The 26,294-nt window shown below is 37.5% G+C and overlaps 1 protein-coding gene across 7 annotated transcripts in view; it reads right to left on the bottom strand.

Annotated features, from left to right (window-relative positions):
• LOC139353178 (uncharacterized) overlaps nt 1-26,294 on the bottom strand; it is a 50,393-nt gene that overhangs the window by 16,774 nt on the left and 7,325 nt on the right. For 5 of the 7 annotated variants that reach the window (XM_070996630.1, XM_070996634.1, XM_070996628.1 and 2 more), the window contains 2 exons: nt 15,610-15,654; nt 12,260-12,360 (listed from right to left, as the gene is read on the bottom strand). The gene's annotated coding sequence lies outside the window, so the exon portion shown is untranslated. The remainder of the gene's footprint in view (nt 1-12,259; nt 12,361-15,609; nt 15,655-26,294) is intronic. The other 2 variants (XM_070996629.1, XM_070996633.1) reach the window with 1 other exon arrangement.

Here is a 26,294-nt window from a genome sequence, read left to right as displayed (position 1 = left end):
AACTGGCAGAATTATGGGTAGGATGGACCCTCATGTGATGGAGGTCGAGATACTCTTGAATCACAGAGTTATAATTGGTTATCATCTGACTGCCCCTCTTTAGGCGTTGCTTGGTTTATAGGAACTGCGACAACGAGGAAGATTTGGAGTGACCGAGGGCGGATTTTACGTTTTCAGGATCACGAAACTGAAGACTTACGACATACCTGCCGTTATCGTCCCTCGTAGTCGTCCCGAGAAAAATTTCTTCACAGGTTAAATCGGAAGATTTTGCCACTTTTACTGGCAGATCCTCCACCTCCCAAAATTTTGTGGGAAGCTTATCCAGGGACGTGTCAACCGTGTGGGAGATTCGCGAGGATAAAGCGGAAATCTGATTCTCCCTTGGAGCAGGAACGGAACCTATTAGGATCCACCCAAAAACTGAAGATCCCGTAGAAACTGTTGCAGAATCGGACAAGATGGGAGGTTTCCAGCTAATTGATGAAGAGCATACGCCGTTGTGTTTATTTGCAGGCCAGGCCTGGTCGGAGAACGGATGGTAAACTGACAGAGCTTTTTAGATTCAGCAGATTCTGTCTTGTTTAAGCCTGATACTTGGGCTCGGATTACTTGGTGAGGCAACTTAATTAATTTTAGCAGCCGCTCAGAAATGAAGGTTGCCTCTGATCCTGAATCTATTAAGGCACGAGTATTAAAATTCGATCCCAGGTAATGCCCTCGTGCGAAACAGTTCAGACACAGCTGCTTTCTCTTTATATATGCCGACCGCTCGTCGACCGTCATCTGTAGAAATCGTTCACATGTGCGGACAGGATAGTTTTCCTCTTACCCAGGAATTTATTCTTCGAGGCGCTTGGCAGAGATTGACTGAAACCTGACGGCCGTAAGTCGTCTAAGGCTTCTAAGGTCCGGTGACGCTCCGCAAGGAATGCGTTCAGCTCCTGCCACGTCGGAATCTCGGCCCTGTTATGCAGGGACTGTTCCCACAAGGATAGCGTAAGCTTAGGAAGCTTGGAGGAGCCAATGTACACTAAGAGGCCATCCCAATTTTCGGTTTGAACTCCGGACATTTCTAATGCCGTGAGGCAACCCTGGATGGTGCGTTGAAGTTCACAGATAGCTGACCCAGATTCCTGATTAACGGACTGCACATTAAAAAGTATTTTTAATTGGCTAATTACTTACAACCGCTTGTTTTCGAAACGCTCAGTTAGGCCCAGGCTGAACGAAAGCCATCGTAAGTAATGGGAGAATTCGAAACTATAGTGTGTGCATCGCCACTTGTTTTTGCATTCAGGAGAAACAGTTTTTCGACTGGCGTCAGCCTTGGATTGTTTATATAAATGGCCGTAAGCAGATCCCTGAAGGTCGGTCACCGCAGATAATCTCCGGTGAAAACGTCGGTATCGCACGGAGGCAGCCGACAGCCAGAGGAAATGTAGGTCTGGGTAGGAACAGCTTGAACTTGGGGAGCTTGGGCTATCATATCCGCGACCTGAGCCCCACATCTCTCGTAAACGGAATATCAGTAGCCGTATTTATCTTTGAGAATTGGCAAGCTTAGCGGTTAGTTCTGGTTGGGTGGATCTACGGATATGCCTGGGACTACGGCAGGTGGAATAGACAACTTGTTGTTATCACCTCCAACGGACATTTAAAAAAAATGTCCTTTTTTGGGCCAGAATCTACTTGCCTTTGCTTGTGTCGAAAAAATAAGAAACCTGTCGCACTTCTGGAACAGTGGAACGAGGTGTCGACAAAAAAAAGTCGTGGATCGGAGAAATAGAAATTGGAGCACGTACCGACCTGGTTACTTTGCGGAATTAAACACAATAATACGGATTAGGAACGGTGATGAAGGAGTTTGTATGTCTTTATTTTTCTTGTACTTATGCTTTTTGGTATATGTATATTGTAATATTGTATAATTGGGATCGATTTTGGTATTTTTTAGTGCTGGTATTATTTTTGCTTTGAAATAATTTGAGTGGGAAAAATACCAAATATGTGTTAATATGTAATATAAACCCCTATGGAGTAATAGTAATATTTCACACTTATTAAACTTCTGAGTGACGAAAAAATTCCAAAATATGACAATAAGTTGTTGGCCGGTAGATGATATTTGTTAATTATTTGGTACTTGTGTATACTTTTGATTTTATTTAATATTCCGAGAGGAAAAATACTAAAATATACCAAAAAAAAATGGTGGACGGAGGATGCTACGCATGCGGTGGAGTGCTGGATAAATAATTTTACGGAGTAAATACCAAATACCAAAAAAATACTAAATAGTTTGTTTGTTAAATAAAAAAGAATGACCAACAAAATTTTCACGTCGGTTGGTGTAATTTTTATTTTATTATATTTAACCGGATGGCCGACGGAAAACTTTAATTAGTGGGAACGGGATGGTGGGAATTAAAAATATATGTGAATATTACAGGTATGTGTGAATGTAGATATGGATATATATGTAGGTATATATATGTATGTAGATATGTATATGTATGTACATTTGTATATGTATGTAGATATGGATATGTAATATTAATTAATTAATATTAATGTTTATTAATTATTTAATGCCGGCGGGTATGTGTTGTGATAGACGTTTTCGATTTCTTTGTATGTGGACTGTATTTGGAAAAACGAAAAATATGTGAAAGTATTTTAGAGGCTGCGGATATACAGTGAGAAAATCTTGAACAGTTTTGGGGACCTGAATTGGCAGAAAACTGGAAATTAAATAAGTCGCACTGTATGCTTGGCATATATTTGCACAATATTTTTTCTAAGAATGGAATTTTTTTCTCGATTTTATATAAGTGTATGTATGTATTGATGTACGGCCAAATGCAATTAAAACAGGATTAAAAATGGGCAATATTGTCGCACGTAGCAAACGGAAAATTGAAGAAAAATGGCGAAGTAATTTTAGAATTGACGTTGTCGGATTTAATCGGACTTGGATTTTGGATGAATACGTCGGGTGCGGCGGACTACTGTAGGGGAGAAACCACTCGATTCGCGAAGTACCCCGTTAACCGAAATTACACATTTGTTCACTTGAAAAGAAAGTAGAGTCGGGGGCGCAACCGCGGGTTTTTTCGTAGACTGACACAATCGAACTACTTAAGCCTAAGCAGAGTTCCGCGCCCCAATGCGCAGTGGATACTCCATGGAGGAGATATGGGAACAGAGCGGGAGAGCGGTGCACTAGGAGAACGGTGCAATTGGGTAGCGGAGTCGGGGTCCAGATTCGCCGGACAGTGGGCCTGAACAAGCTCGAATTATTCGATTTCGAGGAAATTGAAAGTGATTTGTGCGAAAGATTTGATAGAACGTCATCAACGTTCTTCTATCATCGGTTCGAGGGGAAATTTAAAAGCGCGACTCGCAATTGCGCCCGCACTCAACATTTGCTGATGCTATTACTGTCAGTGCTTCCGGCCTTCAGCAGCGTCAGCCTCGACATAGGGCAACCTTACTGCCCTATCTTAAGCTTCCGAAATTCGAGGTGGTTCGAGTTTTATTCTATGTTCACTACGATCATAGATAGACCATTGACCTTACCAACACAAAAAATAAGCTATATGCCGCTGCGATCATGTCTAAGGGACTCTGCTCTGGAAACCATTAGCTCGCTGGAAGTTGAGGATGGAAACTATGCTATTGATTTAAGTTTGTTGCAAAACAGATTTGATAATCGTCGTTTGGTTTTTCACACACAATAATGAGATCCTGGGGCTAAAGGCGGTGTAGAGTGATTCCGATTCAATGCTCCGTAGGCTGTCGGATAAATTCAACGATAACATACCCGCTCTAAAAAGAGTCAGCACAACGGAAAAAATCACAGAATGCATCATCGCCTAAGTACTGCTTCAAAACCTGAATCCGGAAAGTCAGAACAAATGGCGAAAGCGTTTGGAGGACCCTGCTTTCGTCAATTTAATTTCGACGTAGGTTTCTGTGGCACCCTTTCTGGAGCAGCTATGCAGGACGTTGGAGACTATGTATTTAGCCATGGCAAACAATGCTCGGGGCAAACAGGTGGGAAGTTACCGATCTTCCATTACGCGTAGATCTCAATTTGTTGCCACAAATCTTAACTCTTGCATCTGTACATTCTTCTCTGATGCGGATCACTCTTTTTACCATTGTTAGAATTTTAAAAACCTTACTCCTACGAATCGTTGTAGAATTGCAAGCGTTGTAGCAAAAAACCGTTCTGCAGTTTTCGTTCTTTGTCGACCTCTACTCGATTCGGGCTCTCAGATGCACCTAATGACATCCCGATTAGCAAACCAGCTTCAAACAAAGAAGATAAGGACTTCACCATCTGTAACAGGAATAGTAGATAATAAATTTGTGACGGATGGTCACTCGGATAATTTTAAAATGCAGACCCGAACGTCCGAATACTCAGATAACTTTACCGGGCATAACCGAGCTACAGCCTAGTTTCAGCCAGCCTTTTCTACGAGCTGTTGTGCGTTGCGCATTTCAAGCTTCCCCTTGGATTGCCCTTTATTCAAAAGAATGGCCTGGTTGTGTTGTTTCTGGAGCTAATGGCCTCTTCCATGGCTCCTCCTTAATGTCGTCTTATGATCTGCCCTTCACTAGTAAGGAAAATAGTTTAGATCGGTTAGATGATCTTCTGCGACGATTTCGGGAAATGGAAAGCTGCGCCGTGCCAATTACAAGTGCTACAAAGGAAGAGTGAGACGTCGTTTGCCAGCTGGTGATTATTCTGTTTGATTATTTGTCAAACTGAATCTTGACCTGTTAGGAGAGTCCTACCAGTCAGCGCATTAGCAGTAGTATGGCAAGGCGTATTCTGGGACAATTAGCATATTAATGGATACCTATGATTGTAAAACGAATTTAGTAATCAAAAGAACGCCAATAAAATAAATACCACAAGTTAATGATTCTCAGATGTGAAATATTTTCAAATACATATTTTTGATTCTAGCCCAGAACGTTTAACTGGTAAATTGTCTAAGATTCTCTCCTTTCCACAAACGAGTCATAAACTTGTCATAAAAGGGATTCAGCAAGAGCTACCCGAACATGCGCACCTGTCAATTACCTGACCGCAATAAAAGGGACACATGCACAACCCAGAAGGCGCACCCTCATTGACAAGATCATGGGCCTCACGCCAACGACCTCATGGCTGACTGCTAGCTCTAATACGTTCCCATAATAGGGGTTGAAATCACGATCGCGCAACAACTCGCAAGTAGCCGGCATATCTTAGTCAAGGAAATGGTTTCCATTCCCGTACCTGTAATTTTAACTCGAAATAAAAAGTCAGAAATTTATTTTGTAGCATAATAAAACATTTATTCATTTATTTTGGTATTGCGAACATGTTTTATTATGTCATTTAATCATTTCATTCTTTTTTTCTAGATTATAGTATTTATTCATAATGTTGAGTGCTTCCTTTTTGAAATCCGAAATTCGATGGCATACACAAGTATCAACTCCCTCAGTGGCTGCATCATTGCTCCACACGCAGATGTCCATATGATTTCCATGAAAAGATGTTTTCATATTACCTCGTTCACCTTCAAAGAGTTTTGGTTGTATGAACTGGACCCGTACATAGTGTACATTGAACAGAATTCCGTCAAATACATTCAGAAAGTTATTTATTTTAACTGAATGCATGTTGTCTATCTAAGTCAACAATCTCGTCTTACCCCTGTTAAATATGCTTACACAATTTATACGGAAATTTTATACTGGTTTTCATCATCTTCTTTTACCCAAAAATATGCATTCTCGAAAATCAACAAATGAAAATCTTTGATTTTTCCTCTTCTTTTACCCAAAAATGTGCATTCTCGAAATTCGACAAATGAAAATCTTTGTTTTTTCCCAAACTCGAAATGATTTTTTTCAAACTGTCCCCTATGACCTACCTGTGTATGATGGTGTGTATAAAAAATGACCTTTCCTTTCCCACCTGCAGCAAAGTATGTGCGACCTCTTCTAACCAACACTCTCCTTTATTCTATGATTTTGTGTCTCCTTTATCGATTTAATGGTGTCCTATTGGTTACACTTGTATCAAATGTTTTTCAAAATCAATACTTCTCATCTCTTCTAACCAATGAATAGTCGATGTAACCAACAAGAATTGCCTACGTTTTATAATTTAAAAAAATCTTAAGTATGCATCTCTCATCTTCAATATTATCGTTCACGCCCACTTCAAACACTATAAGTGATCGAGGACAATAGTTAGTCTTGAAGTGGGATACTCTGCTACGTCAAACACAACTTAAGTAAAAGCGAAAAAGTGATCGTGAAAAAAGAATTTAAAAAACACGAATAACGGAAGAGTCAAACAAATATCTGAGGGATCCAAGGGAAGAATACTACATTACATGTATGTAAACGATGCATCGGACAATATTGATCATGTATCCTTTTCCTCATTATCAGCAATTAATAGTCAGGTGAGAAAGGTGCACGTGAGAAAGGTCGCACAACCATAGTACCCAAAGGTTGTTATCTTAGAGGAACATATCCGATCATGTTGGGGAAAGGTGTGATCACGTACCCTTTTTCCTCATTATCACAGGTGTTGCTGTGCACGTGAGAAAGGTCGCAAACACAAAACATCTAAAGCTGGTTGCCTTAGAGGAACATGTCCGATCATGTTGGGGAATAATTTTTCCTATGATTGTAAAACTAATTTAGAAATCAAAAGAACCCCAATAAAATAAATCTCACAAGTTAATGATTCTCAGATGTGGAATATTTTCAAACACACTTTTTTGTTTCTGCCCACAACGTTTAGCTGGTAAATTGTCTAAGATTTTCTTCTTTCCGCAAATGGGTCATAAACATGTCTTAAAGGTGTTCAAGCAAGAGCTACCCGAATATGCGCACCTGTCCATTACCTGACCGCAATAAAAGGGCCACATGCACAAGCCTGAAGGCGCATGCTCATTGACAAGATCATAGGCCTCACGGCTGACTGCTAGCCCTAACACGTCCCATAACAGGGGTTGAAATCACGACCGCGCAACAACTCGCAAGTAGCCGACACATCTCAGTCAAGTGTAATTTAATTTTGGCTCGAAATAAAGAGTCTGAAGTTTATTTTGTAGCATAATATCATATCAGGATTTTTATAAAAATTTTTATTTAGCAAAGTAAAGTCATGTGGTTCTATTAAAAAAGTTGTATTCAAGTTTGGATCTTTTTCGAACACAATTTAAATTTCCTTTAGAATAAAAAATTATTATTATTATCAAAGAAACCTTGAACATCAATCGAAACAGTATCTTTCAACATTTTTCTAATGTTAAACCACTCGTTGTACTAGTCCGTTAAATGGGTAATATTCAACTAAACGGTCATGTATGAGGAGACAATAAGATTGAGTATTTTCATGACTTGGTGGCTTCAGTTTGATTTGATTTACGGTTATAGTAACTAGATTGAAATCTTGTGTACATTTCATATAGGTGAGCATACTGATTCTTAAAAAAATCGACTCAGAATTCTTAGTTAGCATCAACACTAGTCGTATTTACAATTTAACAAAACTTTTTTATAGTCCTCAGCAAATCCCAACAAATTTTTAATGGTACAGAAAAGTTGAAGTAGAAATTTCGTCTCCACTGCTCCATCCAGAATTTAATATATTTTGACTTTGAAGATTATCCAGAGATATACACTTTTTTAGGGTAGCAGTCATGTCAACAAATCGTGTATTATTAATCTTACATCCATTTATTTCGTACTTAATTTCATCCAAAAAGTAAGCCATACAATTATTTTTAAAAAAGTGGTAGCATTATCAGTTGTAGGTCCACCCGGTGAATCTTTTCTAATAATTCCTTAAAAATTAAGGTAGCTTTCGAGATGGAGCACGTACATGTCTTGATTTTGGATAGTAATTCAAATTTCATCGTTTGGCTTAAATGTTTTATTATACGATGAACAAATATAAAACTCTTTCTTCGAAATACTCTCATCTGAGTAAACCTTTTCTCGAACATTTAAAATTTCGTTCATTGTTTTCCTTTCCACCTTTTATATTATACTCGAAGCTTCAATCCTAACGACTTTAAGAAAAGTTTATTTTTCAAAGTAAGTGAGCTTCGTTTTACTGTTGATCCTCTTTCTATAGAATATCAATTAGTAATGCTTGGCTGAGGACTAAAGCTACGTCTCTTATTACCACGTAAGTTACCACGTTTTCACCACGTAAGTTCACCAAATCACCGTTTTGATCAACTATGCCTATAGAGAGTGTGCTTATTTCGTCACAGTTGATTGGTAAATAAATTAGGTTATGTGGTGTCATAGTCATTTTATACAAAGGCGGAACAATAATGCCAAACTCAAGTAACGTGTGGTTTGGTGTATTATCTGCATATGAACCGCTGATTATATTACTTTCCAATCGAATTGATCTGATCGATAGGTTTTTTGTAGGATGTGGTTCTACTACTTTTTGATGGAAACCAAACAGTTGTCCAACCGATCTTTCCTTATTTAAGTAAACTGACTCTCTCATGGTAGTTATTTCAACTGTAAGTGTCTTATTCTTACTTTGACTTTGAAATGTATTTTCAGGTTATAGTCTTTTAGTTTATTGTAAATGAAATCGGTGATATCATTAAATTCGTAATAAATTAAATTCCAGTAGGAAGTGTAATAACATTGTTACCGTTTTTGTTATTTTTCATCAATATTTGAAATCGAATTATACATATTAAAGTCGATAGGTGCGCACTCATATCGACCATTCAATTCGAAAGGTGGAAAAAAGTTTGTATTTATAATAGAACTATTTCCACTCAAGGATACTGCAAGTGGTCTAGACATATTGAAATCTCTTGATAAACTGTGGGATCTAACCTAGCTTTATATTGATATTACTCCTTAAACTATAGAAAATTGACCAAGTCCCTTTCTGTGTCTTCCGTTATCCATTTCGATATCTTTGCTAATTAATAGGAATCCGTGCTTGTCCTCCCAACATTTTTGACAAATTTTCACAAACGTTTTATAATTTATATTAGTCTTAATATGGTCCCGATATATATGCCGCGTATTTAAATCATCTTGTTTAAGCATTATAATAAAGTTGGCATTGACCCGAATCAGATGTTTCGGTATATGAGTATATGTTTGACATAAATAAAAAGAGTCGATATTTTTATTTCGACCCATACAGAAATAAGATCTTATGTTATCTTGGTTTTTACACGCAACGTCATCGAATATCATAACGGAATTGTTTTTGGCTTCACTGGGGTCTAGTACTCCGTCATTATGGGAGAATGTATGATATCCGAATCCTTTAATCGGTTTGATAAATTTCTCCTCATATTTAGGTTGATATAAACTTTTTGAAAATATATAAACATTTTCGAATTATATTCCATTAGGACTCTCTTTTAAAATTAGCATAATATTAGTTTTACTACATTTCGGAGGCCCAACAATAAGAGCCCTTATTGTGATTAGTAAGAGAGCACTATATCGTGGCCGTAGATGGCGGTACTTGGGATATAGAATACAATTCAATTACGATAGAGTTTAAGACTTTGATACATACAACCTGTGCCTCGCTTTTCTACATTATTTCATAGAAGAAGTGGAGTCAAGCCCGGTAAATTTAAATGGTTAGTATAAAAAGTGGACCTGCTCGCGTTGAAATTCACAGTCTACGTTTTTGTTACACATCGAACATCGTCTAGAGGACAAGAATTTTTGATCATTCTTAACAACAACTACAACTGCTCATAACAGTCAATAACAGCTAGTTACCAGCATATAACAACTAATAAGCAACTAATAAACAGTTACTTATCAAATAGTAACTATCTAATAACAACTAGTAACTAGTAAACAAGTACTTAACAACTGCTAAACACGTAGTAAACATAAAAATACACCTAAATTCAACGTGTAACAACTGTACCAAGTCCAAAAACTTCAACCACCATCATGAATCAGGAAAACCAGATGAACATTGTAATTAAAGAGTTCAATAAATTTAATAAAAATACACTGCTATCGAAGAAAAGGATGCCTGAAAGTGTAAGATTCCCGATTCCCAAGGCAGAGCGCAAAACAACAATGATTGGAGAATCTATAGCTCTCGAGTTGGAGGAGCACATCCTGTACATGCCTCTTTTCAGGATGATATCATCAATGAAATGGTTGATGGAAAATTTAACATTCGTAAAAGTAATTACAATTTGTATTTAGAAATAAGTCAGTACTCATTAAAAAGATTGCGATCTTAAGAATATAACAATAAATACACTTCATTAAATATTATGAAGAAAATATATATATATATAAATCTTTTTATAGCGTCTCTTAAACAGTATTTGTTTAGTAACTGCGGAGTGACTACATGAATTTCGGAAATCTTAAATCTTTCACTTATAAAGTTTGTAAAATATACTACAATGAATATTTTGTTTCAGTTAACCAAAGCTATATTTGCTTTGAAACAAAAATTCGATGATCTCAAACAAGTCAAAAATCGTAGAAGTTTACATATGGAGGAAAGTTTTAAGCCCATTACTGAGCCCTTGCATGAACTTGTTAAGAAAAATAAAAAACAAAAGATTTCTAATGTAAAAGATAGTCTGGGTATTCCCTAAACTGTTGAATTGCTGAATTGTTGAATTTTGATCAGCTGTTAATCAGCTGTTCCATACAAAGTCAACTGTCAGAAATTTCAGCAATTCAACAGCCTCGGGACTGTTGAAAATTTTGTTTAATTGCTGAAAACCAGAGATGTCGCTGTTCTCGACAAAAAGTTATCGACTTAAAGATATCTGATAGGATGCTGCCTGTTAGCAGTTCTAATAGTTTAGTTTTTTGGCTCATTCTCGGCATTTTCCTTAATTTTAAACATAATCTTTGGTAAACACAGCCTGGCAATTTGACAATCTGACAAACAGCAGTCATCTTAAAATTTAAAATTCAACATGGAACTTTTAGGGTCGTTCCCTAAATTGCTGAAATTTTCTGTTGAATTTTTAACAATTCAGCAATTTAACAGTTTAGGGAATACCCTGAGTATAAAATTAAAGCGTGAATTAAAACAAATTAAAAAATAAGACGATGATGAGAGAGAGCTGGACGATTTCTACTTTACAACTAATGAGAAAGATCGGCAGTCTAATCGAAACATAACTCCACCAAGGTACCAATGTATACAGGAGAGGTCGATATGGGTGTGGATGCAGAGCTAGAAGATAATAACACTAGTTATAATTATGATTTTAATATCAGTTATTTGACCAAAAGGAAATGTGTTGGATAAAGGTTATGACCTAAAAAAAGCGCAAGCAATTCATTAACATTGGGAGATAAAGAATTAAAAATTAAAGATAATAAAATAACATTTTCTAGTGGAATGAGTTGTGATTTGACTTCTGGTCTCTCTAATTTTTCTTAGTAAACCTAAAAACTATGATAATCAAGACTTGAAAATGTAAAAAAAAAATAATTTTAGAAACGAATATACATAGAGTAGGCTTTAAACCTAATAACAGAATCAAGGGTACACGAGCATACAAATATAGCCACTTCGCTCAAAAACAGGTTTTGGTTACATGACTCTTCAGAGATCAAATCCAAACTATGTATATTGGAATGATGTAATGAATTAGTCGAACGATTGGAAATTTTAGTAGCATCGAAAGGAGCGGGTAACACCAGCCACAATAACAAAATTTTTTCAATATTAGAGGAATTGCGTGAAGAAAGGATTATATATTAATGGGTAATGGGTAAAAATCATGTTGACAAGTTTGGACATTTTTCTGTTGATAAGGAACGATCAGAAAATTTGAAAAGACGTGCTAAGTCTACTGAGGTATTATTCATCGATGAGGGCGGTAATGTAAATGCTTAAAATAAACGTATCAAAAACGGAACAAAACCTTTAGACAACAATGATCTAGCAAAGAAACAATATACTGATGAGATCCTCGGAAAGTTGGGAGAAGACTTAAAAAAATGTTATCTCAAAATATTAATTGTCGACTCACAAATATTTCAAGCTTAGAAAATAAAGTTTAACTATTCTTCCTGATGATTAACAAAACGCCAATTGAGAAAGTGGAAACCGCCAATAATTTGGATATCACATTAAACAAAACATTGAACTGGAATGACCACTTAAACAAAGCTGTAGGCAAAACATACGGACTAATAAGATCCTTGTCACTAGTTAAATGTTTCTTACCTGTTAGTGTGCGTCTTCTAATTGCGAAGTCTTGTATAATACCAACTCTCTTCTATGGTCTAGAGATCTGCGCAAATTGTGATGTAGCAAGTCAACATAAGCTGAAAATAGCATACAACAGTATTGCGCTTTTAATATTTAATTTGCATAGATCTGACAGTAGAAAAATAATCTTTTTACACAAAGTTATATACACCAGAGAGCCATCACACTTATTTGAAAAATAACAATTCTCCAGATCAACAAGAATACAGAATATTATCTGCATCCGACACAAGTTTCTGCTTTCAATTAGACAATTTTTTATAAATGCGATTAGAATGTGGAAGGAGCTCCCCAACTACATAAAAGAAACTAGGAGCGCAACACTATTTCAGACAAACTTCTCTCACACCAAAAAAATAGCAGTTCTAGTTTGCTATAAGGTATATTATCCTATCTTAATATTGCGACTTATCCGCAAATCCTTTTCCGATGCTTTTTTAATTTCGATTTAACTTTATTTGTCATTTTAATGTTCAACAATTAATGTAAAAATGTATGTCATTAGATTTAAGAACCAATTTTGTCCAAATTTAAATATGTTTACCAGTTGTGACTAGCGCAGTAATTTATAAGTTTTAGAACTTGTATCGTTAATAATAAGAGTGCAGACAGCGCTGACCAAATATTTGCGAAAATTCTGGAAAAGATTTATACCATTAACGACTATATATTTAAATATGTAACAAAACCGATATCATAACCGAAAAAAACCACAATTGACTTAGAAGGTGTCGCTTTTCAGCCTATTAGAAGAATATGATTAAACGAGAAATCGTAAAAAACGTTCAACGAAGACAAGTGATTACATGGGGTATAAACGATCTGTAGCAAGCAGATTTGGTTGAAATGGGAGCCTTTTCAAAATCAAATGATGGGTACCGATACTTGTTGACTGTTATAGACACATTTTCGAAATATGCTTGGGGTCCCCAATAGCATAAGATAATATGTCAAAAAACACCGAAGCTATAATTTGTTTCATATTATTTTCCTACCAATTTTCGGATCGTTCCTATGGCAGCTATATGATATAGTCGTCCGATTTTGATAAAATTAAATTCGAAATTCAGAACTAGTTAAAAAATGTTATTTCCAAGCGTTGGAGGTTATATGTTGAAAAACACCGAGGCTATAATTTGTTTCATATTATTTTTCCACCAATTTTCCGATCGTTCCTATGGCAGCTATATGATATAGTCGTCCGATTTCGATAAAATTTAATTCAAAATTCAAAACTAATTAAAAAATGTTTTTTCCAAGCTAAGGAGGTTATATGCTAAAAAACACCAAAGATATAATTTTTCTAAATTTTTTTGTCCGATTATTCCTATGGGAGCTATAAGATATAGTTGTCCGATCCGGCTGGTTCCGACTTATATACTACCTGCAAAAGATGTAAGACTTTTGGGAAAGTTTCAGCCCGATAGCTTCAAAACTGAGAGACTAGTTTGCGTAGAAACGGACGGACAGACGGTCATGGCTAGATCGACTCGTCTAGTCATGCTGATCAAGAATATATATACTTTATGGGGTCGGAAACGTCTCCTTCACTGCGTTGCAAACTTCTGACTGAAATCAATATACCCTCTGCAAGGGTGTAAAAATGCAAATGATGTTTCCCAAGCCATGGAGCTGATGATGCCACTTAGTTCTTTAATTCGAAATTTAGGGTATTAACGAAAAGTTATAGAATAAATCATTCAACCTTAACGTTTCAATAGAACTCTTAAAGGATTAATGTGGCGAGAGTTTAGTTCCAATGAAAAATATTAGTGGATAGATATATGTAAGCAATTAATTAATAAATATTACAAGGAAGAACGCTATAGTCGAGTACCTCGACTATCAGATACCCGTTACTCAGCTTAAGGGACTAACGGGAAATGGAGATATGCAAGCAGCAAAGCGAGACTGAAATGCGAAACCGTTGCGTTGAATGGCCGTGGCATATTCTCGTAACAAACATACAAAGCTACGGAATCTAAATCTGAAAACCCAATTATCCATCTTTGATATTTTCCGAGATATCTGCGATCATATTTACGATTTTTTGAAATTTGTGGGCGGTTTGTGGGCGTGGCACTTTGCTGAAAAAAACTTGCGCTGCCCAGGAATCTGCATGCCTTTTTCCAATGAAAAACAAATATTACAAACAACCTATAATCACCTGAAAATATATGTTGCAAGTATTAGTAAATATAAACATGTCTTTGAGTAAGGGTATACACAAAACTATACAACTTGAATCTTGTAACGAACACACTCTATGAGCCTTGTCCTCCCTAACACCTCTGTCTACGCTTTGACCGGCCTGCTCAGGGAGATGGGTGTGGGTTTGTGTTAAGATGAAACAAGAGTTTCGCAGAACTAACAATAGTAGACAGAGAGACGGTAACGATAAGAATTTTAACCCAACGGCTAAGATTCGGACGAGAGACTGTACCTATCGAAGGCGGAGGCCCAAATGTTATTGGCCACCTTCTATGAAGTCTCATTGAAGTCTCATTAGACTCCACCCTTAAAACAACCGCTGCGCTACATCCTCTAAGGTGCCCTCAAAAGATCACAAATTAATTCATCTTAAATTTCATTTAATACGGCAAATACGATAAAATGGTTCATGGTTCTTAATATTACAAGTCCTATCACTAAATCCTTAAAACTAAGCGTTCTTCATGCCAAACAACTCTCTATATGATCGTGTGTCAGTACAAGATAATCAAATAGGAAAAGACATGGATATTTAGTTAACGTTAAATTATTACGAAACTGATTACATATTTTATCGATATGCGGTGAACTTATTCAAAAATTACAGAAAAGCACTTAGGCGGTGTTTACGTCAAAAGGGCGTTTCATTTCAGGAGGCAGTGTCGAGCGGCAGTTTTATCCAGATGTCTACATCTCGCGCGCTCGCACTGCCGTCCGCTCTCCCTCTCCATCTCTCCCCTAAGTCTCCGCTCTGCTCTGGAGCACTTAAGTTAAGTTAGGCTTAAGCAGTTCTTATATCCAAGTGTACAAATAAACATCTAGGCACGTCGCGTACAAACCCCAAGGTACCCCCGTGTTTTTTGCGTACCATTCGATCTTGGGGCTTCAACTACTTTCAGCGATCAAGCCACCCCGCCCCAACAGGCGGATTACGTTCAATTATATAAGGGCAAAAGATTCTTATTTAAAATTTATTAATACACGAAAGTAAAAAAATTTACATGTATATATTTGTACCAAAAGTGTGCGGGCTCAGACAAGAATGAATATATATATTTAGGAATGTAAATGATTTATGGCTATGCCGTACTTACGAACTCTCCAACGAAGTCAGCAGGCCTGATGACGATCGATGTGCGCTGTAAGTAGTTTAATTTAGGTGTATATATGTCATACTATGTCGTAAGCACACACGCAAGTATAATGGCTAAATAGGAATCGTAAATTAAATTATAAACTTGTCTTAAAAATATTTACAATGAGAAAATTAAACTACAATCGCTATAGCGATACAAAAACAAGTTGGCGGTCCCGGCCAAAATTAACTGGAAACCAGAATTTGAACTCAAATTCCAATTGGGATGCGGCATCGCGGTCTTCCGAATTACGCCGAATCGGCGCCGGTGCGATTTTCGCACATGTCTCTGGTCAGCTTTTCGGGAATTACGATTAGATTCTCTCAATTATCGTCCCAACTTTATTACCGCCAATATTGGGAGTGATAACAGGCCGTACTGGTCAACAAAATTCTAAGAATTTCACACGCGGACGTATGGATGCGGACGGGTTACGCAGGGAACGAATCGATCTCGGGAGAAGCTTGCTACAAAGGGGAGGAAATCATGGCGTCTAGAGTGGATGTATGAGGCACAAAATCCCCAAAATCCATAAAAATGGTATTTTTGGTATTGGGGGGAGGATCGAATCCTTGCTAAACTGATGGGTTCCATTTGGGCTATTTATGTTAATTACCATGGGTAATGTCCTAACTAAGAATGCCAATTTAGCCGAATATACTGACTCCCAAATTCTTTAAAATTACAAAGGAGAAGAATACGTACCCTAAAACATACTTACTTGAAGATTTAGATGGTAGAGTTTTGGGAAAGGAATTTTGTATTTTGTTTTTATACCCGTTACTCGTAGAGTAAAAGGGTATACTAGATTCGTCGGAAAGTATGTAACAGGCAGAAGGAAGCGTTTCCGACCCCATATAGTATATATATTCATGATCAGGATCACTAGCCGAGTCGATCTAGCCATGTCCGTCTGTCCGTCTGTCTGTCCGGATGAACGCTGAGATCTCGGAAACTATGAGAGCTAGCCTATTGAGATTTGGCGAACAGATTCCTGAGCTTCTTACGCAGCGCAAGTTTGTTTCAGTAGAGTGCCACGCCCACTCTAACGCCCACAAACCGCCCAAAACTGTAACTCCTACAGTTTTGATGCTAGATAGAAAATTTTAACTGAAATGTGTTGTTCTCATCAATACCTATCGATTGACCCAAAAAAAAGTTTGCCACGCCCACTTTAACGCCCACAAACCGCAAAAACTTGTGACGCCCACAATTTTCATGCTAGATAAAAAATTTTAACTGAAATGTATTGGTCTCGTAAATACCTATCGATTGATCCAAAAAAAAACTTTGCCACGCCTACTCTAACGCCCATAACGCTTAAATCTGTATACCGCCGGTAGGTGGCGCATTTTAATCTCGCTTTGCTGCTTGCATATCTCCATTTAGCTGAGTAACGGGTATCTGATAGTCGAGGTACTCGACTATAGCGTTCTTCCTTGTTTTGTTTTATTGATGTCGTACCATGGTCTTCGTTACTTAACTCTAAAAATTGTGTTTCGTTAACACTTATTTTTTTTAAACTTTAAATGTAGTTATTTTGTGTGCTTTTGATGTAAGCATTGTTCTAAGAGTTCCCAGATAATAAACCGTTTTTATAGTGTTCAATTGTAAGATTTCGTGAACTCACTCCCTTTGCTTTATTATGGTAAGATTCAACTTCATCTATTTTATAACCATAAACCTTTGAGCACAGACCTTCAAATTATGTCATGGGTTTAAAGTTAAGCTCATCTTTAAAAAACCTTAAACTTTTTTTGTTAACTCTTTTAAAGTTATGTATGAATAGTCCGATGTATCCAATTTTGCTTCAAGATTATTACGAATATCTTTATAAAAATCAAAAAAAAAACTTTTCCTGGCTTCATATATTAGTAGTGAAAATCATACATTTTCCATTTCAATAAGTCTAATACTGCAAATCCTAATAAATTGGCTTAATATATAGAAATATACAGAAATGATCATTAATTTTAGTTGCACTATTAAAATTGGGTTTTGAAATTCAAGTTTTGGCATAATGTCCCTTTCGTCCAGTCTTGGTGCTATCTGGAGCTTCCCATGTACTAACAAGCTTAATATCAACCTTGCACTTTCAAATTGGTTTTTTGCATTTTGCCTATGTAAAGTATTTAGATCAATGTAATTCTTTTACCAAGGCTTTGGTAAGACCTGAACTTCTCTATGGATCTTTTTCAGTACTAGCCCGTTCTGTATTTATTGTTGCAAATTCCGATAATGTATTACATAATTGTTCTTATTTCCCAGTTCAGCAAGTCATTTTTTTACCATATCCTCTTTTGAGGCCAGACAATGGAAGATCATTATGAAGATCGAACGGTACGGATATATTAAGTCCACTTCCAAAAAATAACCGTATTTGCTATCAATGGGAATATTATGAATATCAAAACTGTCTATGTCTGTGGAAGACATGTATTTAAAGTCTTTATATGGTAAAGGTTGTGACATTGCCCAACCATATAAGTTATTCGCATCCACATACATTAAAAATGAAGACTCCTTCGAGGAATCAGAATCTAACAAGCATTTATTATTTGCTTTTGTAAAATTATGAAAAAAAAGGCAAAGGCAAAATTGAGTGGTTTTAAATTCGTTTGCGTGATTTGGTGATATCTTCCCTGTGAATAACTTGGAATGTTGGTGCCAGAAAAAGAAAATATTTTCTAAATTTCCAAGTTTTTCTCTGAAAAGCGATTTCGTCGAGGAGGACATCAGCAGTAATTCAGTGAGCGTACAGAAGTTTGTTATACTTCTTAAAAGAACACTATAACGAACAAAAACGAATCCCAAGTTTAAGGAAAGAAATGCGATATTGAGAACCCATAATTTATTTTAAAGTAAAAACAAGAAAGAACGCTATAGTCGAGTACCTCGACTATCAGATACCCGTTACTCAGCTATAGGGACAAAAGGGAAATGGAGGTATGCAAGCAGCCAAGCGAGATTGAAATGCGCCACCTACCCGCGATCTCAATACATGGTTATGTTGGCGGTAAACAGATTTAAGCGTTATGGGCGTTAGAGTTGGCGTGGCAATTTTTTTTTTTGGGTCAATCGATAGGTATTTTGGAGACTAATACATTTCAGCAAAAATTTTTTTCTACCATGAAAATTGTGGACGCGGACAGACAGACGGACATGGCTAGATCGACTCGGCTAGTGATCCTGATTAATAATATATATACTTTATGGGGTCGGAAACGCTTCCTTCTGCCTGTTACATACCTTCCGACGAATCTAGTATACCCTTTTACTCTACGAGTAACGGGTATAATTATAGTGTTTTGAACTCCTCGAATATTTGAATCGGCGTAATATGATCCCCTGACACCCCTGAACACCAAAGTAACCGTTTGAATAAGTATGGTTTTCTGTTGGCAGCAAAACGGTCAAGGGAAGGGAGGGCGATGTAAATCTCTATCGACATCCGAGATTTTCTGATGTTTAAAGTTTAGATAAAGTGCAATAGACCCCCTAATTTTAAATTCTGTACAATTGCCGTTATGTCTGGATAAAATGTGTAGAATTTCGTCCCTTTGTTTTGGCTTGTCCTTTCACGCGATTATTTTAGATTTAATAATGAAAATAGGCAATACGAAATAAGTAGCAGAGACCTACACCTCTACTCGACGAGCCAAGCCGGAGAACAATTCGCGTGAGCGATCGTATTGCTAAGGTTAGAGACTTTCAGATATTTTCACTTAATTTAGCTTCGAACTTCACTTAAAATTTCACTCAAACGCTTTGGAAACGAAGAGACTGTCCAGACAGGTAAGTCATCCATCCACTCTTGTCCAAAATTTTTACTGAGACAAAGGAAGGCCCAACTAGTATACCCTTACATTTTTCAAGTCCATAGGCATGGTCACTTAACGCATAAGAACTGCAGGCATTTTTGTTATTATTTCGCTTTAAAAATTTAAATATTACAGGAGTAACCTAATTACTCATCAGACAGATCAGCTTGCCATAATTCGCATAGGATAGACATCGGATATTATTTACATAAAAATACAGTGACTACGATGAATGGCATAGCTAACATGCTCCGCAATTGTAAAGCGCGATGCAGACGGCTCGGATTATAGGCATTGTCGCGACGGTCGAACGATCGGCAAGCTGCTGTCTGCGCGTGGTGCTTATTGTTGTCGGTGTTTTTTTGGCAATGCGATAAGCGCAATGCACATGCAATAGCAATGTTTTTTTATGCACTTTTCTTATCTTTCTTAGGTTTGTCAGAACGGGAATATTTATGTTCGATGTCAAATTAATTTATGACAATTCTTTTTTTATGCTTCTTTTGTTTACAGATTTATTTGATATTATTTATTCAAATTTGTATGCTTTTACATGTTCATATTTCTGCTGTCAATCGATCTTTGATTTTTTCCTGTGTACTCGAGCAGTTCAATTGGATTTATGTACGCTGGAGTTCGAACCTTGAGTAATTTTTCACAGAGAGTTGGACAGCTGATTGATCAGAGGAGGTCATCGACCTCACAATACAAAAGGAGATAAGAAATTTTGGTTTATGTAACATGTTTTAATTTTACTTCGCCTTGTGCAATTTTGTTCGCTTTATCTAACTAGTTTCAAACTTTGATTTAATTTTTAGCACTCGAACATTTTTTTATATATTAGTTTAAATTTTATTAGTTCTTAAACTAGGATTTATTTATATTCAATATGGCTGATTGCGAAAGTACACAAGAAAAAAAGGCACAAGCCTTGTGGCACGCTTTCAGACAATAGCAATAAATATCTCTGAGCAAGAAGAAGGGGTCGATTTGGAGCGACAAATTCCAGTAGATCACACGGGTGTTCAAGCAGGCTCGGGACGAGGAACTCCTAGGGGCTTCACGTCCGATCTAAGCCAGTTTGTGATGCTCGGACGGACATGGATATAAGGGAGGCCATTCGTGATAAGAAACAGCGAGAAAAAGAGGGATTTGACTCCTTTTGCAATGTTTAGATAGTCGTAAAGTCAACGCTTTGACGAAAAAGGATGCATATCCTTTACCGCAGATCGATGGAATTTTGTCAAGACTACCCAAGGCAATGTTGCCTATTGGCAGATTCCTTTAGATCCAAAATCGATAGCGGTAAGACGGCTTTTACCATTCCGAGAAAACCTCTTTATCAGTACAAAGTGATGCCATTCGGGCTTACAAACGCCTCGCAAACTATGACGCGCCTAATGGACAAGGTCATAATAGCCAATCTACGCAATGAGGTTTTTGTTTATCTGGATGATCTGTTGGTAGTGTCGGATAGTTTTGAAACCCATAAAAAAGCGTTAGGCTTAGTAGCTAAGCAGGTAAAGATCGATTGTTTAACTCTTAACGTGGAAAAAATCCATTTTTGTATGCGATCAGTGAAATATTTAGGTCATTTAGTGGGGTAAGGAGTTATACGGACTGATCCAGAAAGGCAATGTCTGAATTCCCTCTTCCAAAGAGCTTGAAGTCTCTCCGAAGTGTCTTGGGGATGGTAGGCTGGTATATCAAGTTTTTTAGCAATTTTGCTTCGATAGCGGCCCAACTAACAGACTTGTTTAAACCCAAGAAAAAATTCCAGATGAATCCAGAGGCGAAACAGCATTTAATCAGCTGAACACTATGCTATGCTCTGCTCCTGTATTACGCAGCGCATATTTCAATAAGCATTCAATAACATTGAAGGACATGAACTTACGGTCATAACAGACCATGCATCTATTGAATGGCTCATGTCCCAGACCGATTTACATTCTCGTCTAGCTCGGTGGGCATTAAGCTGCAAGGCTTTAATCTTAAGATAGAGCATCGAAGTGGCAGGCTGACCGTTGTACCAGACGCCTTATCAAGAGTAAACGAGGCTGAATTAGCATATATTAAATCAAGTCATGGAGAGTTAATCGATCTTCAGTCGCCACAGTTCAGATCTGATGAATATGTGAAGCGTCCGAAAAGAGTAAAGGCATACCAAGACAAGTTGCCAGACTTGAAGGTAGTAGATGGACGGGTGTATAGGAGATCAGAACATGCCACTGGCGATCAGTTGCATGATAACTTTACTTGGAAGCTTTGGATTCGCGAAAATTCAGTATAAGAGGTGTTGAAGAAATCCCACGATGACCCACTTGCTTCGCATGGAGGCTTACATAAAACTTTGGAAAGAAATCTTGGGTATTAATATTGGCCTGGTCTGATTAATGGTGTTAAGTCATATATTCAATCCTGTGGAACTTGCAAGACCACCAAATATCCAAACAGAATACAGCGGCCACCAATAGGCGTGGCACCAGAGTCACAGCGGTCACAGCGGATCCAAGATATCGCTCTGGTAATGTGGGTATTATCATTGTTTTGGACCATTAATGCAAGTTCGAGTTCCTAAAAGCGGTCAAGAAGCTCACAGCAGACGTGGTGATAAAATATATACAACAGGAATTATTCGATACGTTCGGATTCCCAGAGACCATAGTATCTGACAATAGTTCCCAGCTCAAGGCGGAAGCCTTTCAGAAGTTTCGAATGGAATCCCAATATCTCATCATATCTTACAGCAGCTTATTCGCCTCAGGCGAACGCTTCCGAAAGGTAAATTGATCAGATATCGCCGCCATTTGGTCGTACGTAAGAGCTCACAAAATAGATTGGGATGAGCAGCTTAGTAGTATATGCTGTGCTCTTTGTTCTGCAGTCCATTCAGCTATAGGATCCACACCATATTATATGGTATTTGGGCAACATTTCATCTCGTCCGGATCTTCCTATAAACTGCTGAGAGTATTGGTAATTTTGGAGGACAGATCTGCTGTTTTAACTCGAAAGGATTCTCTGGATGTGGTCGGGAAAATTGCACAAGAAGTTATGAGTAGGCAAAACGCCAAAAACGAGCGCCAATACAATTTGCGGACAAGAGAGGTTGCAAACAGCGAAGGGCAAGAAGTACCCCGAAAGAATTTTAAACAGAGCAGTTTTGCAGCCGGATATATTTCAAAACAAGGAAGAACGCTATAGTCGAGTACCTCGACTATCACATACCCGTTATTCAGCTAAAGGGAGATGGAGATATGCAAGCACAACCTACCCGCTATCTTAATATATGGTTATGTGGGCGGCAGACAAATTTAAGCGTTATGGGCGTTAGAGTGGGCGTAGATCTTTGTAGATCGATAGGTATTGAAAAGACCAATACATTACAGTTACAATTTTTTATCTGACATGAAAATTGTGGAAGCCACAGATTTGTGAGGTTTGTGGGCGTAGCATATTCGCGTTACAAACTTTCGCTGCGTACAAGGCCCCGTAATCTAAGTCTGAGATCCAAATTCTCTATCTTGATAGTTTCCGATATTGATATCCGCGTTCATATTTACGGTTTTTTGAAGTTTGTGGGCGTTGGGACGTGGAAAACTTTTTTTTGGGTGAATCGATTGGTATTGATCAGAACAATACACTTCAGTTAAAACTTTTATTCTATCATCCAAACTGTAGGAGCCACAGTTTTGGGCGGTTTGTGGGCGTTAGAGTGGGCGTGGCACCCTGTTGAGACAAACTTGCGCTGCGCAAGAAGCTCAAGAATCCGCATCCCAACAGCCTAGCTTTTATAGTTTCCGAAATCTCAGCGTTCATCCGGACGGAGAGACAGACGGACAGACGGACATAGCTAGATGGACTCGCCTAGTGATCCTGATCAAGAATATATATATTTTATGGGGTCGGAAACGCTTTCTTCTACCTGTTACATACTTTCCGACGAATCTAGTATACCCTTTTACTTTACGAGTAACGGGTATAATTAGGACCAACGTATAGTACAGCCCGAAAGAAGTAAGGGAATTCTATTTATGTGATGGAAGATTTACAAGAAAATTTGGTAGGTCGTTTTCACGCTAAGGACCTGAAACAGTAGGCTGTATCAACTACAAGCTTGATGGAGATCATTCTTCGGGTTATTAAACCCTAAGTCTGCTCTTAGGAGGGTAGTAGTTGTAGTTGTAGTTGACCAAATGTAGAGTAAGGTGAGCGCCATCTAGGAGTAGCTCTGCGATACGGGAGGGGGCAAAAGGAATGCGGCAAGGAGAGCAACAGACCCTTCTGTCAACTTTACCTTGTTCTTATTCCCATACTCGGCTAGGGGTCACATTTTTGGCGTCTATATATTTCTGTTCCGATCTGGTCGTGAAAGGATCAAGTTGTGCTAGAGGAAAATAATATATCTGAACTCTAATTTTTGTGCTCAGCCAACCCAGAAAGACGAGGCAGAACAGCAGATTTAATATACAGCGCAGCGCTAGGCCCTAACTGGTAAGTTTTTAAAGCTTGAGGTTTGGTGGACTAAAATTTAGCTGAAAAATTAATTTTTATTAAGTTCGGCGCTTAAGAAATATAAATTAGTCTCGGCCGAAAATGAATTACGCAATAGTTGAGTGGATTTTGCAAATGAAGAGAAAACCGAAGCATGCAACGAAATCCCGAAGTAGTGCAGCCAAAAAGTCTAAAACCGGCGCCCCTGCTCGAGTGTTTTGAATTCCCGCAGGAGTTGCGCAGTGCTTATCAATCGATTCACGCCCACAAACTTAAAAAAATCGTAAATATGAACGCGGATATCAATATCGGAAACTATTAAGACAGAGAATTGGGATCTCAGATTTAGATTCCGAAGCCTTGTACGCAGCGAAAGTTTGTAACGCGAATATGCCACGACCACTCTAACGCCCTCAAACCGCACAAATCTGTGGACGAGGCAGAGGCCTTTGTGCCTTTGCCTAGCTACGGGAAAATTCCGCCAAGTCCAATTTAAATCCTCAAGGGCCAACAAAAATGGTTAGAAATTTGTAATTGGTAAAAATTTGAGGAAATGTACCCGATAATATAAAAGGAAAAAAGGGAAAAATATACAGAAAGGAAAAGTTAAACAGCAGTCGAGAAAAAAAATAGTCGATGTTTTATTTAAGTTCTAGTTTTAGAATCATTTTTTTCATTTTACTAATTAGATAATGGCCATGTGGATGAGAAAAAAACGACCGAAAATGATGAAAAAAAGGCAAAGGCGAAATTGAGTGGTTTTAAATTCGATTGAGTGATTTGGTGATTTCTGTCTTTTTTTATTGTTATAAATGCATTAAAAGATAAGTAAATTACTTGGAATGTTGGCGCCGGGAAAAAAAAATATTATCTAAATTTCTAGGTTTTTCTCAGAAAAGCGCTTTCCTCGAGGAGGACATCAGCAGCAATTCGGTGAGCGAACAGAAGTTCCTAATACTTCTTAAAAGAATACTATAACAAACAAAAAAAATAATCCCAAGTCTAAGGAAAGATATGCGATAGGTAGCAAGGTATAAATATATATTATAGATAAATGAAAGTTTAAAAAAAAATTAATGGCAGATAGGTAATTAACAGATCAAGAAAATACAAAGAAATTTATTTGTTTATGGTTTTTTGTTGGTAGCAAAACGGTCAAGGGAAGGGGGGCGATCTAAATCTCTATCGATATCCGAGATTTTCAGGTGTTTAAAGATTAGATAAAATGCAAGAGACCCCCTAATTTTAAATTCTGTAGTATGTCTGTGTAGTATTTCGTCCCTTTGTTTTGGATTGTCCTTCCACGCGATTATTTTACATTTAATAATGAAAATAAGAAGCAAGGGCCTACACCTCTAGTCGACGAGCCAAGCAGGAGAAAAATTCGCGTGAGCGCTTCTTTAGAAAACATCTTAGCCTTAACAGTTGTGAATGTTCGTTACACATCCTGCCTTATTCTGCAATTTTGTGTCTCCTTTATCGATTTCATCTCGTCTTATTGGTTACATTTGTATCAAATATTTTCCAAAATCCATACTTCTCATCCTTCTAGCTAATGAATAGACTAACTAGCTGTAATTGTCTACATTTTTATTTAAGATAATCCAAAATATGCACCCCACAACTTCTATAATGTTCTACACACCCAATTCAAACACTATAAATGATCGAGGACAATAGATAGTTTACCAAAATCTACCCTGCTACGTCGAGTACCCGTGATCCCCAAGCTGTTGAAAATTGCTCAACTGTAGGAGCCATCCGTTCAGAGGCTTTGTGACCAATAGCATACTTCGGAGAAAGTGCCAATCAAAGCTAAAGTGAACTTATGCATAACTAAAAACCAATATCCTCAAGTAATACAATCAGAAAGAAAACATTCAAACATGCATACATTTAAACCAACCGAATCGATAGACAAAGTGCGAACCATGATGAACCATTAGAGAAGACGAGTCAATTCACCATCCGTTGAAGAAGTCTCATGCCTCTGTATTATATAAGTGAATTGGTATTGTTCATGTCGAACAAGGCAGAGTGCAACATTGCTGGGTTGGCATGACTGGTCGATGTTTCCGAACCGGTTAAAGAGCGCTCTATCTGTTCCTAGAATACCCGATAGACTAAGCTCACGCCATGTTAGTCCATTGGAGAATAACAAGTGAAAGTAAACGCAACCCCTCTGTTCTATTTCTTTGAGAAAAACTTGGACGATTCTTGGCACAGACCCACCCCAACATTTGGTCCTTCGAGCCGGATTTCTTTTCATCGTTTTCCACAAGCTAAATAATTCTAAAGTTTTTTGCACTTGCGATAAAATTTATA

This window comes from Drosophila suzukii, chromosome 3 (assembly GCF_043229965.1).
Source record: "Drosophila suzukii chromosome 3, CBGP_Dsuzu_IsoJpt1.0, whole genome shotgun sequence".
Taxonomy (NCBI): domain Eukaryota; kingdom Metazoa; phylum Arthropoda; class Insecta; order Diptera; family Drosophilidae; genus Drosophila; species Drosophila suzukii.
Note: the sequence above shows the minus strand (reverse complement) of the source record. Positions and strands in the feature narration are given on the sequence as shown.